This window comes from Oxyura jamaicensis, chromosome 1, assembly GCF_011077185.1.
Source record: "Oxyura jamaicensis isolate SHBP4307 breed ruddy duck chromosome 1, BPBGC_Ojam_1.0, whole genome shotgun sequence".
Lineage (NCBI taxonomy): Eukaryota > Metazoa > Chordata > Aves > Anseriformes > Anatidae > Oxyura > Oxyura jamaicensis.
The window spans coordinates 98,722,777-98,733,403 of record NC_048893.1 but is presented as its reverse complement, the minus strand read 5'-3'; positions in this window follow the sequence as shown (position 1 = coordinate 98,733,403).

Genomic DNA, 10,627 nt, shown 5'->3' with positions numbered 1-10,627 from the left:
AAAATCCCATAAACAATGCTGAACAAACATGAGCTTAGACAGGAAGAAAGGAAAAGAGAGCCTAAAAAGTCTAAATCTAGTTAGATATCAGAATACATAGCTGGCTAGGGTCACATTGTTATATATGAATTAACAGTATCAAAACTATCTTTATGTGGTTCTGGTTGTATTGAAAGGAAATTATGACCTTCATCCCGCAATTATGTGCGGCAAGCACCAGCACGATGTAGTGCAACTGTGTGAAGCCCAAACAAAGTTTATTATTCCATACAGTAAGCATCTCTTTTGGAAGCCTTATGAGAGCTTATTTCAGTTTCATTTGGCCTCTATACTCCAGAGGGGGGAAAAAAAAAGTCAAGGGATCAAGTTATGAGATTTCACTATAGTTTCAGTGATAAAGTAAGTGTCATTCTCATTCTGTATGGCAGTTTTCAGGTTAACCTGGGACTTTGAATTTCTGTAGGTATTGTTCTAGCAAGGGTATTAAATTTAGAAAGAGTAATGGTGGCATAAGAAAGTACTGGATGAAAAAGTCATTTTTTAGCTCACTATTTGTAATCTCTAAGGCTGTCTTGATTTGTAAAAGTTTAAACATCCTACAAGGAAAAAGGACCTACTGGCATATGGTGGCTGTTTTGAAAGCCATAACTAGTGATTACAGAATTAGTCTGTGTGAAGAGCTACAAATACTTGTGCAAACAATTCACCAGACAAGCAAATACAAACATCTCTGCAAAAGCTGTGACCTCTTTGGGGCTTGTTTACAAATGGCAGAGATCTGTTTACTTAATCACATTAGAGCTCTGTCAGCTAACATAACATTAAAAGTACCTCCAAAGTTCCTCCAAGAAAACCGTACTGAAAGCTCTTCTTGTATGGACTGTTTATAACCAAATGAAAGTTGATGTATATGAATATGCTTACTTTAGTCACATCATTTGAGTCTATTAATTTTTAGTAGAACTAGCCCAATGATTAAAGCGATAAGTGTGAGAGTAGCATTTGCAAGAATGACGCTTCAGTAAGCAAGCTTTAGCAAAACTGCAAATCCATGCAATACACTAATAAGGCACCACCTGCCTGACTCCCATGGGCCAGCTTCATGCTCCAGTGATTTTCCAAGGTGGATATGATGTTAACTACATGGCAGAGAGCATGCTGGGGCCATCACACAGAGAGGAAAGCAGTGATCCATGTCTTTGTTGTAGCAGAAAGAAAACAAAATAAGAAAAATGAAGTTTCAAGTCTGTGAGTACCCATTCTCACCCTTGACACAGTGTTCCGTGTGCTATTCTGTATATTATTCTAGAGCTAATGGAGTTCTCTGAATCCTATTTGCAAATCAACTTTAAGAAAGAAAGATTGCAGCAGGAGCCTGGGTATAGTTAGATGAGTGAGACAAACCAATACTGCATTCATTCAGACAGCATTTTAATGCTTGATTTTCATGCTTTTGAAGCTGTTAGACACCTGCTGCCGCATCAGCATTTTAAAATGCAAAGGGAGGGGAAATAGCATTTTTTCTCCTCCTGTCAAGTGGCTGCTGATGTTGCTCACCTTAGTAGCAATTTCTCCATTTGCATCAGTAGATAATCATTTGAGGGAACATCTTTCTCAACATTCTCTTCTTTTAAAGCCAAAGCAAAGCATTTAATTTTCAAACAGAAAACAAAATATTGTGTTGTGCAGTTCAGCTTAGGACATAAAGATAAATTAATTTGTATTAGAAGCAGGCCATTATAGGCAGTTTGTTAGAAATTAGTTTTGGAAAACAGCTGCACTACAACACAGTGCATCTGTTTGTGAGAAGGGAAGAACTATGCTTTACTCACACAGGGAGATGGAGGTCTCAGTGGAAGCATCCCAGAGCCAGAGGTCTGAATGAGAACTGGGCTCTGTGATAGTTACTGGGAGCACCCAGGAGGAATGCCTACCATCCTCCCACACAGCCCCAGAGACCCTGCTCTCACCTCCCACCCTGGCTAAGGTCCCTGCCACCCTGCCAACTCCCTTGCAAACCCTCCACATAATTTCCCCATAACAGCAGGTGGTGATAGCAAGGAATTACCCAGTAGCAAAAGTAGTTGAGCTACATCAGGGAAAGAAAATATACAAAATGCTTAGAGTGTCCTTAACCCCTCCAGGCACAAGGGGTCTCCATTCAGCTTAAAAAAAATGTGGCCAGCACTCAGTAACCCAGTAATCAGGTGGTTATTTGAACATGGTAATGCCAGCAGGATTAAGTATAAATTCAGCTGTTCTTATAGGGAAAGACTTAGAAAAGCGAAGGTGTTCCCTATCACCTTCTGTTGCTAACCAACTGGAAAGGTATTTCATTCTTCCTGTGAAGTAGAAGATATAGGTTCTCTTTAAAATAAATAAATACAACAACAAAAGTAACATGCAGAACATCAGCTTTTCTCTTGTCCAAATTTGTATTCTTACCAGGATTCCTTTTATTCCTAATTAAAGTCTACTTCCCACTGCCTTTAAAAAAAAAAAAAAATAAGGACCCTTGGAATGGAAGTATCAATAATTTTCATTTGAACTTGGGTGTGTTTTGAAAGTTTGCCCGAACTTAAGGACTCTGTGCTCTATTACAGGAAAAATATAATTCTCCATGTTGGAATAGATGTAGGTCAGTCAGTAACCTGTCCTCATTCAACACGTCACTCAAAAAAATCCCCAAAACACAGCAGGACAAAAGACTGGCCTGGGTTTTAACTTCTCTGTAAGCTGGAGAGTAAATATACATACATACAGATATGTATACACACACTCACATGCCACGCACTCCCTCTCTGCTCCACTGCCTCCTTTGGTTTGTGCAGGACCAGTATTTTTAGACAATATACCTAGGTGTCTCAGACAAAAATCATCCTTTTCTGACAACGCTTTTCAACCTCATTCATACAGAAGTTTTTCTCTTTGCAATTCACATAGATGAAACTGACAGGTATTAAATATATAAATGACCTCTCTACAGACAGACAGCATAGATACAAGGAGAGTGATTTCCTTCATATTCATTATGACATCTGTGCAAGAAGTAGATAAAACTGACTGCATCTCAATCTAGTTTTTAAGTAACTTCCTGTTTGTGTAGGTTATATAAAAGGTTACGTAAAGGAATTATATTACATGAGTTTAAAGTACATAATCACTACATATCACGCATACCTGAGTATACACACACAATTCATCTTCCTATGTGACATAAGCAAACACCTTCCTGCTCAAATTGTATGTATGAGGTAGACAGCTTCTCCAGTCTAAGCTTTTTTTTTTTTTAAGAGGACATATGCTGAATCCTGCAAATGAAAAAAAAAAAAAAACAGCAATTGAAACCTTATTATGCAAGAGTCTAGTCTGTTCATGAAGCTTAAAGGAAAATTGAGAAAATCTCAGGAAAATTTCAGAGCTTATGTACAAGTCAGCCTTGGAATGAGATGGTAGATGCAAACTGAACAAGATGGTAGGGTCTTTAAGAAAAGATTTAAGATTTTCCTAAGAGATGAAACTGAAAGGTCACAGTTATTATTTTATAATCTTCTAGTCTGTTCATATTTCACACTGTCTATATAATCTTCAGTATTCCACAGCATTTGTTGCTGTGCTGTAAGAAAACATTTAAAGTCTCATGTTTCAGGTCTTCCGTCAGTTGATTATACTGCTTTTCTTGCAGTTGGTCAGAAATTATTTCAGTTAAGAACTGATAATAATGCAATAGAAGAGTCCATTTACCACTAAAACAAGTAACTTTGGATACTACCTAGATACCCAGATGGCAGGTCAACGTAGTCAGTCTTGGATGATCATGATATTTTGGACCCAGCAAGAATCTTACCTCATGAGGTAATGGTACAAATTTGAAAGGAAGAGGAGACAGAGTAGAAGTAAGAGGATAGAGATATTTCCGTTATCAGAGACATGGCCAATGGGCTAACTGCTGGGTCAGTCATACTAATAACCCCTTGCTGTTGCTAGACGTGACATCTAGTGCCACCTCACCCTCAAAGACTGAAATGCATTAAATTGAATAGTCACTTGGCTTATACAAGTATAATTTAGAGGGCTACAGTATCCATGAAGCCAGCTCAAGCGATCCAAACATCCCTTATCCCTCAAGTTCTGTTAGATCTAACATACAGTTCGCGTATTATAATAAATGTAACTGAAAAAAAAAATTAAGCAAATGCATCTTTAGGCATTTTGATTTTGTGACTGACAGGCTTGCAACTGCTAGTGATATTAAGAACCCAAGTGATATACTTCACTACATCTTTAAATTACACTCACATATAAACCATGCTTTAAAAACTGATGCGTTAAATTATTAATTAATTACGTTCATACAATAATTATGGAATTTGGATATTAAATGTACTATAGCAGAAGGCTGTCACATCAATAATGAGTTGTTACTGATTAAAACCATTTTCTGGGTCTTGGTTAATAGCTTTCCCTTCAGAACTAGATGTCATTGGTATACCAACTGGTCCTTAGACAAAACTCCATGGCTTTCCATGTCATGTAGTTCCATGTCATGTAGTGAGTGTTAGAGATAACATTTAAGCTTTCATTCATTAAGTTTTTACCTCCAAGGGATATGGCAATTTCTACAATCTCCCAGGAGAGTTTGGTGATGATATTTTGTCAATATGTGATAAGGTAGGGTTAAACTGCTTTTCTCACACTGCTGCTTTTCAGCATGTATCTACTTAAAGCACACAGTAATAGCTAAAGGTTATCTTACTCAGATTCAGAAACAGGGCCACAGTCATATCCATCATCCCCGAGCCAAGGGCTGAGAGACATGAGAAGTATTCTCATATTTTTCTGAGGTTGTAGGAAAAAAAGCCATGCTCAAGGTTTTTGTTCTAATTTTGCTGTGAAATGCATTTTGCTTATGAAGCTTCAACAGGAATCTGTAAATACGAACACTTGAAATTGCAAGTCATTTAATTTGAAACGGGATGTAATTCATACCAGCACATCCTGATTGTCAACCACCAGTGAAACGAGCTCTACATTTTAACATATACACAAAAAGAAAAAAGAATTTGCACTGCAACAAACAGCCGACATGACTCATATTATAATTTAGTGATATCACAGATGCACAGTAGTTTACTTATGACACCATTTGCTTTGGTCCTTCTATACAGAAAGGACTTTTACAGAGAATTTCAGAGAAAAAGGCAAATTCTAATTGGATTCAAGAATAACGGTGAATGTGAGTCACTTTTTTAACAGATATGTAAAAAGAACAGTATGGAGTCTGGACAAATACTGATGCCTCCATGCATTTATATTACTTTTGTTAATGTAAACTGTTGCAGTCAAATACCATCCTTAGATGGCAACATGAAGCAAAAACTTTCCAATTGGAAAAGAGGAAATCTATTGATTTTGTTTTCTATGAGCTCCCATTCTTCCTGTGAACGAGGGAAATTAACAAAAACTACAAAGCTTCCCATATGCTGCACAAAAAGGTATGAAGAGAACATCTTAGCAGATGTATGAAATAGAGCACTTAGTAAGAAGAAAACTCAAAATTTAAGTATAAACATGCTTTTCATTTCACAGACCTGCAAAAAAAAAAAATGAACATTGTATATTTTAGCACCAACTACGGAGATAAGATCACTACAGTAGATTAATTTTCTTTTTGTAGCAAGAAGAGCATAAGCCCTGCTGAGAGTGTTTGAGAGCTGATGTGATGGATCACAGCGCAGTAGTTCTATTACAATTGTATTATGCAAATGTTTTCATGCCATTGTAAGATGTGTATGACACATTTGATGATTCACTGCACAAAGACAGATTCTTGACTTTATACAACCCCAATGACTTCTGCAGAGATGTACGGATCGATTAAGTAAATAAATACATTTATTGAAAAAAACAAAAACAACCCTATTTGTGAGAATGGAAGAAAGATCCAACAAAACTAAATACATTCCTGAATACATTCTATATTCTTGACACTAACAACAGAGCTCATACTATGACTCCTCTTGCTAGCATAAATAAATACAAAGCCAGTAGTACATAAAGCAGAAGTGTATTCAGCTTCATAAAGATCTCCAAATTGACCTTTGTTTAGGGCTGAGAAGTAACTCAAGACAATCTCATGGTCAGCAAAGCCCTTTTGAAAAAGTGAACCTGGTAGCTCAACCCAGAACTCAATTCTCTCCTAGACCTGACTATGCCCCGCTGGGAAAAAGAGTTAAACATGTTAGCATGTTCAGCAAGACCTTATGGGGAAACAGAGTTGCATCATTCCTTGTTTCTATTATTTGTTCTTCTCTATAAGCTAAGTTTAAGCACATCATGTGTAGTCTAAAGACATAGAGCACTAAACCCATTGGAGACCAATCTGAAAGACATTCATAACGTTCTTGGTTAAAATCGAAGTAAAACTGTGGTTTACTACTGAATAGAGCAGATGAAAAGTTCCTCAAAATTTGAGGAAACATTGAAGATTAAAGTGCCAGAATTAAAACACTTCCTCAAAACATCCAGTTTGGCTTTTATTTGAATAGTATCTTGTATCATGTCAAACATCTACAAAAGCATACAAGAAATTGGATGGAGCAGAATACTCAACATTAATGATGTGACCCTAACAGCCTTACTACGACTTCAACCCCTTCTGTTACGAAGGGGGTTATCATCTGTACTCTAGACCAAAGTTACCCCAGATTATTAACTCTAATTACAACTCAATTTTCAGACATTTAGGAAGCGAGACCTGAACTGAAAAGGTAGAAAGAATATCTTCATTAGCTAAATTTAAAAATTAGATGTCAGCTAATGCTGTAAGAACTGGACTTAGTGACACGTGTTTGAACTTTCTCCAAATATCTGTACTTATTCACAATAGAACTGGTTATAGAGTTTTCTGTCACTATAAACCTGAAATAGATATAAACAGCTGAAAGGCTCCATATTCCATTACAAAGTCTTCCAGTCCTTTCTAAAATGCAATCTGCCATGCACTAAATTGAAAATACTGTCTGATTTGCTGAGACATCAAAACTTCATGATTCCAAAAAGTTCTTAGAGTGACGGCCGTGATGAGCTGTTTGCTGCAGTGGCACATTGCTGTACAGGGGAGAGCAAGAAACTGGGAAAACAAGACAAAAGGAAGGTCACCAAGCCAGGAGCTAAAAGAATATTTAGAATAAGACATACTTGCTTTTAAATGTCTGTTTACTGACACCAACTGTGACAGCAAATACTTAACAAGACATACCCACGATGCAACTGTTGAGCTCTTCTCTGCTCAGGCGGTGTATGCATAACAGCATGCTGCTCCAAGCTGTTACATATAATTTCAGTTGAAAACTGATTCTTCTGACCATTTGCTAAAGGAAACAAGTGTATGTGTTCAAAAATCTCATTCCATAGTGAAGTGGCCATTTTAGAAAGTGAACATATAAATATAAAAAACCTGACACCTATTTGCATTTCTACAACTTGTAATTGAAGTACAGTAACAGAAGACAGGATAGATCCTCAGTAGCCGATAACCATCATGTGGCCTGCAAGCGGTAATGTATTTGATCCCAAATTTGTTGTTGTTTCTGTGCCTGATGATAGGATGTGTCAAAGTGACACACTGCCTTCTTTTTGTCTTCTTCCTTCCTTCTCTGAAACCACACCACTTACCTGCAAGATCTCACTAGGCTATTTTACAGAACTCACAATTCAAGTCTTTTTTCTTTTTTTTTCTTCAATCTCTCGCTGTGCAGTGCCTTTGCTCTAGCACAGAGGTGGGCAATGGGGATGAAGACTCGTCTTTCGCTGAGCAGATTGCCTTTCTCCTTCAAGGTATGTCATTGTAGTCTTTTATACAGCCATTCTGAAGAACAAATAGGTCTTTCAGAATTGCTGGATGTCCTTTAACACTCTCTTGCTAGTTTGAATACTTAAAAATTAAGTAGAGACTCAAAGTATACAAATTACACAAGGTGTCACATGGAGAGTCTGTGCCACATACAGCACTCAGGTCTCACCCTCAGGCAGTGTATGCTCACACACAGTTTGCAGCTCTTTAATAAAACATAGTATAAACTCATCCCACACTTCAGTCTGAGATGGCCCCAATTTAAAAGAGGAATTTCCAGAATCTTTCTCTAGCTAAGCTCTAAAATAGACAAAGAGAAAAAAAATGCTCGTAGGGAATTTGTAGGCCAAGCGATCACACTAGGTGAAAGACAGATGGGTGCTGAAGTCAAAATAATGAGTTTTGTCATCTCCCTCTACCCCCCAGGATCTGGAATGATTGAAGCTACAGTAGTAGCTTTATCATTTTAGATCAGTTATCACAGAGACAACAAAAAGAAACCAGAGGCAGAACTGTCTCTTTAAGACATAAGGAAAATATAAACCAGGGTCACAGATTTTGAGAACTAATGAACGAGCAAAATGGATTCTCTGTGAAGGGTAGGAGTGCTCAGAGTGTGGCCATTTAATCAGACATCCAAAAGCAAAAAATAAGAGGACTTAGAGAAAGCATTCCGTACAGGTGCTTTAAAAACCCTAGGGATGAGATCAGGATTAGTTACACATCTTCAGTCTGTATATTGGTGTATATTCCCTATTCTCTTCTTGTTCTCCTTTCCTTCCCCTACTCCTTCAGATTAGTAAGGACCTTGGATTTATACTCTTCTTCAGGAATAAGGAACTCTAAAAATGTCGTACATTATGTTTGCATTCAGAAGAGATAGAGATACATGTCTGGAAGACAGAAAGAATCACTGTAGCACTTAATTGGAAGGGACTTGCATTGAAAGGACAACCTTTGTCCTTGCTATGCCCTTCATTTTAATAACAAGGCTAAACTTCCATTTTGCAACCTGCAAATTCTGCAATTTTCTTGACATCCAAGAATAACTCTGCTGTCCCAGCAAGGCAGCATGACAGTAACTGTGATGAGTGGAATCACGGTCCTCGGCCGGAGAGCAAGCTACTGGGCAACTTCCAGTGCCCAGGCCAGTCGCGCTTCATGGACCCTGGGCTCCCCACCAGAGGCTCATCTGCAGCTCATGGGTCCATGACCCTTGCTGTCTTTGTTGTGGTTAGGACAAGTGTCACCAAGGAAATAAAAGGAGGTATTCCTGTCTGCATGAAGGGTACTATATACTATCTGTTTTGTAAAAGCATACTGTTCCACAGAAAATAAAAAGTAGGATATTTTTATTTTACTGTACCCTAACAACAAAGAATACATTCTTCAATTCCTTCAGTTGCAGTCTGTCTTTTCCCAAACTTCTTTTCTTCCCCTTCCAGCAGAAAGTAAATATTTCAGTAGTCATCAGCATTTTACGTCAATATTATGCTAGATAAGTTATTACATTATGCAGTATTACATCATACTGTAAAATAGGTATAATTCTTCTGTTTTCATTCTGCTTCAAAATCAAGAAGTGGGCACACTTTTAGAAGAGCCTCTGGAGGGAGACACAGCCCAAAAAGTAGCTTGTGCCTGACGTGAAGAATAGAATTAGTGTGTTCTCAAAAGTCCAAGATAGCTATTTTAAAACATATCCAAACATACACAATAAGACTAACATGTCTAGATGTGACGATCTAAATTCTTCAAATTCTTTTAACCCTTAATTTATCTTACACTATTTATCTTACACTAAGAATTTTGCTGTAGAGTTACTTAAAAGGTGTATTTAAAAGTTGTGAAAAAATGTTTTCTGGATTTCAACAGCAATGACAACCAGTATACAAACAATAGATACTGTAATCATAAATCCTTTTTCTTCCTGAGATTACCAAGGTATTTTTTAATGTTTGCATCATTATTAAATCTCTCGGGGTTAATCATTCTCATTTTGATGTTAATATACTAAGCTACAAGAGCTTTAAACACTACTACAAAATTTCATGTTATACGAAGGCACAGATTAAAAAAACATAGTTGATTTAATGCATCAAGAAGAATCTCACTACAGGTTGAGAATTGCAATAAACCACAGCCAGGAAAAAAATCAGGCAGAGAAAAAAAAAAATATCTAAGTGGTACTTTTTACCATACAAAGTCTTTCTGCCAAATATAGGGTCTGACTCTGCCTTCACTGAAATAACAAAAAAACCTTCCCTACATACCTATAGACACAAGAACGTGGTTCTACCTATACTATGCATTTAAAAAGTGCTCCTAAATAAAAAATAATATATATTATACAATAGTGCAATTAGTCCATATCTCATATGCCCTCTTTATCCTTACTCTATCTTTTTTTTGAAGAATGGAACATTTTGATAAAGCCAAACATGGAAACACATGAGATATATTGCAGAATACAATTAGACAATATGTAGTTACCTTATTTGAGTACTGCTTTATTTTACAATGCAGAAGTAACCATTCATAATTATTTTATCACCAAATGTTTAAACTTTTATCTTAGAAGCTCCATATTACATACCACAGTGCTAGGTGAACAATTGCTCTAACACACTTTCACACTCCATAGAAGCCAAATAGTCCATGCACAGGCCAGGCCTATGAAGTCTCAGACATTTTGACAGACATTCAGCAGAAATACTGGCTTACAGAGCTCCTGCCTTCTCCCTCCCACCATTCTTTATGACACCAAATCTC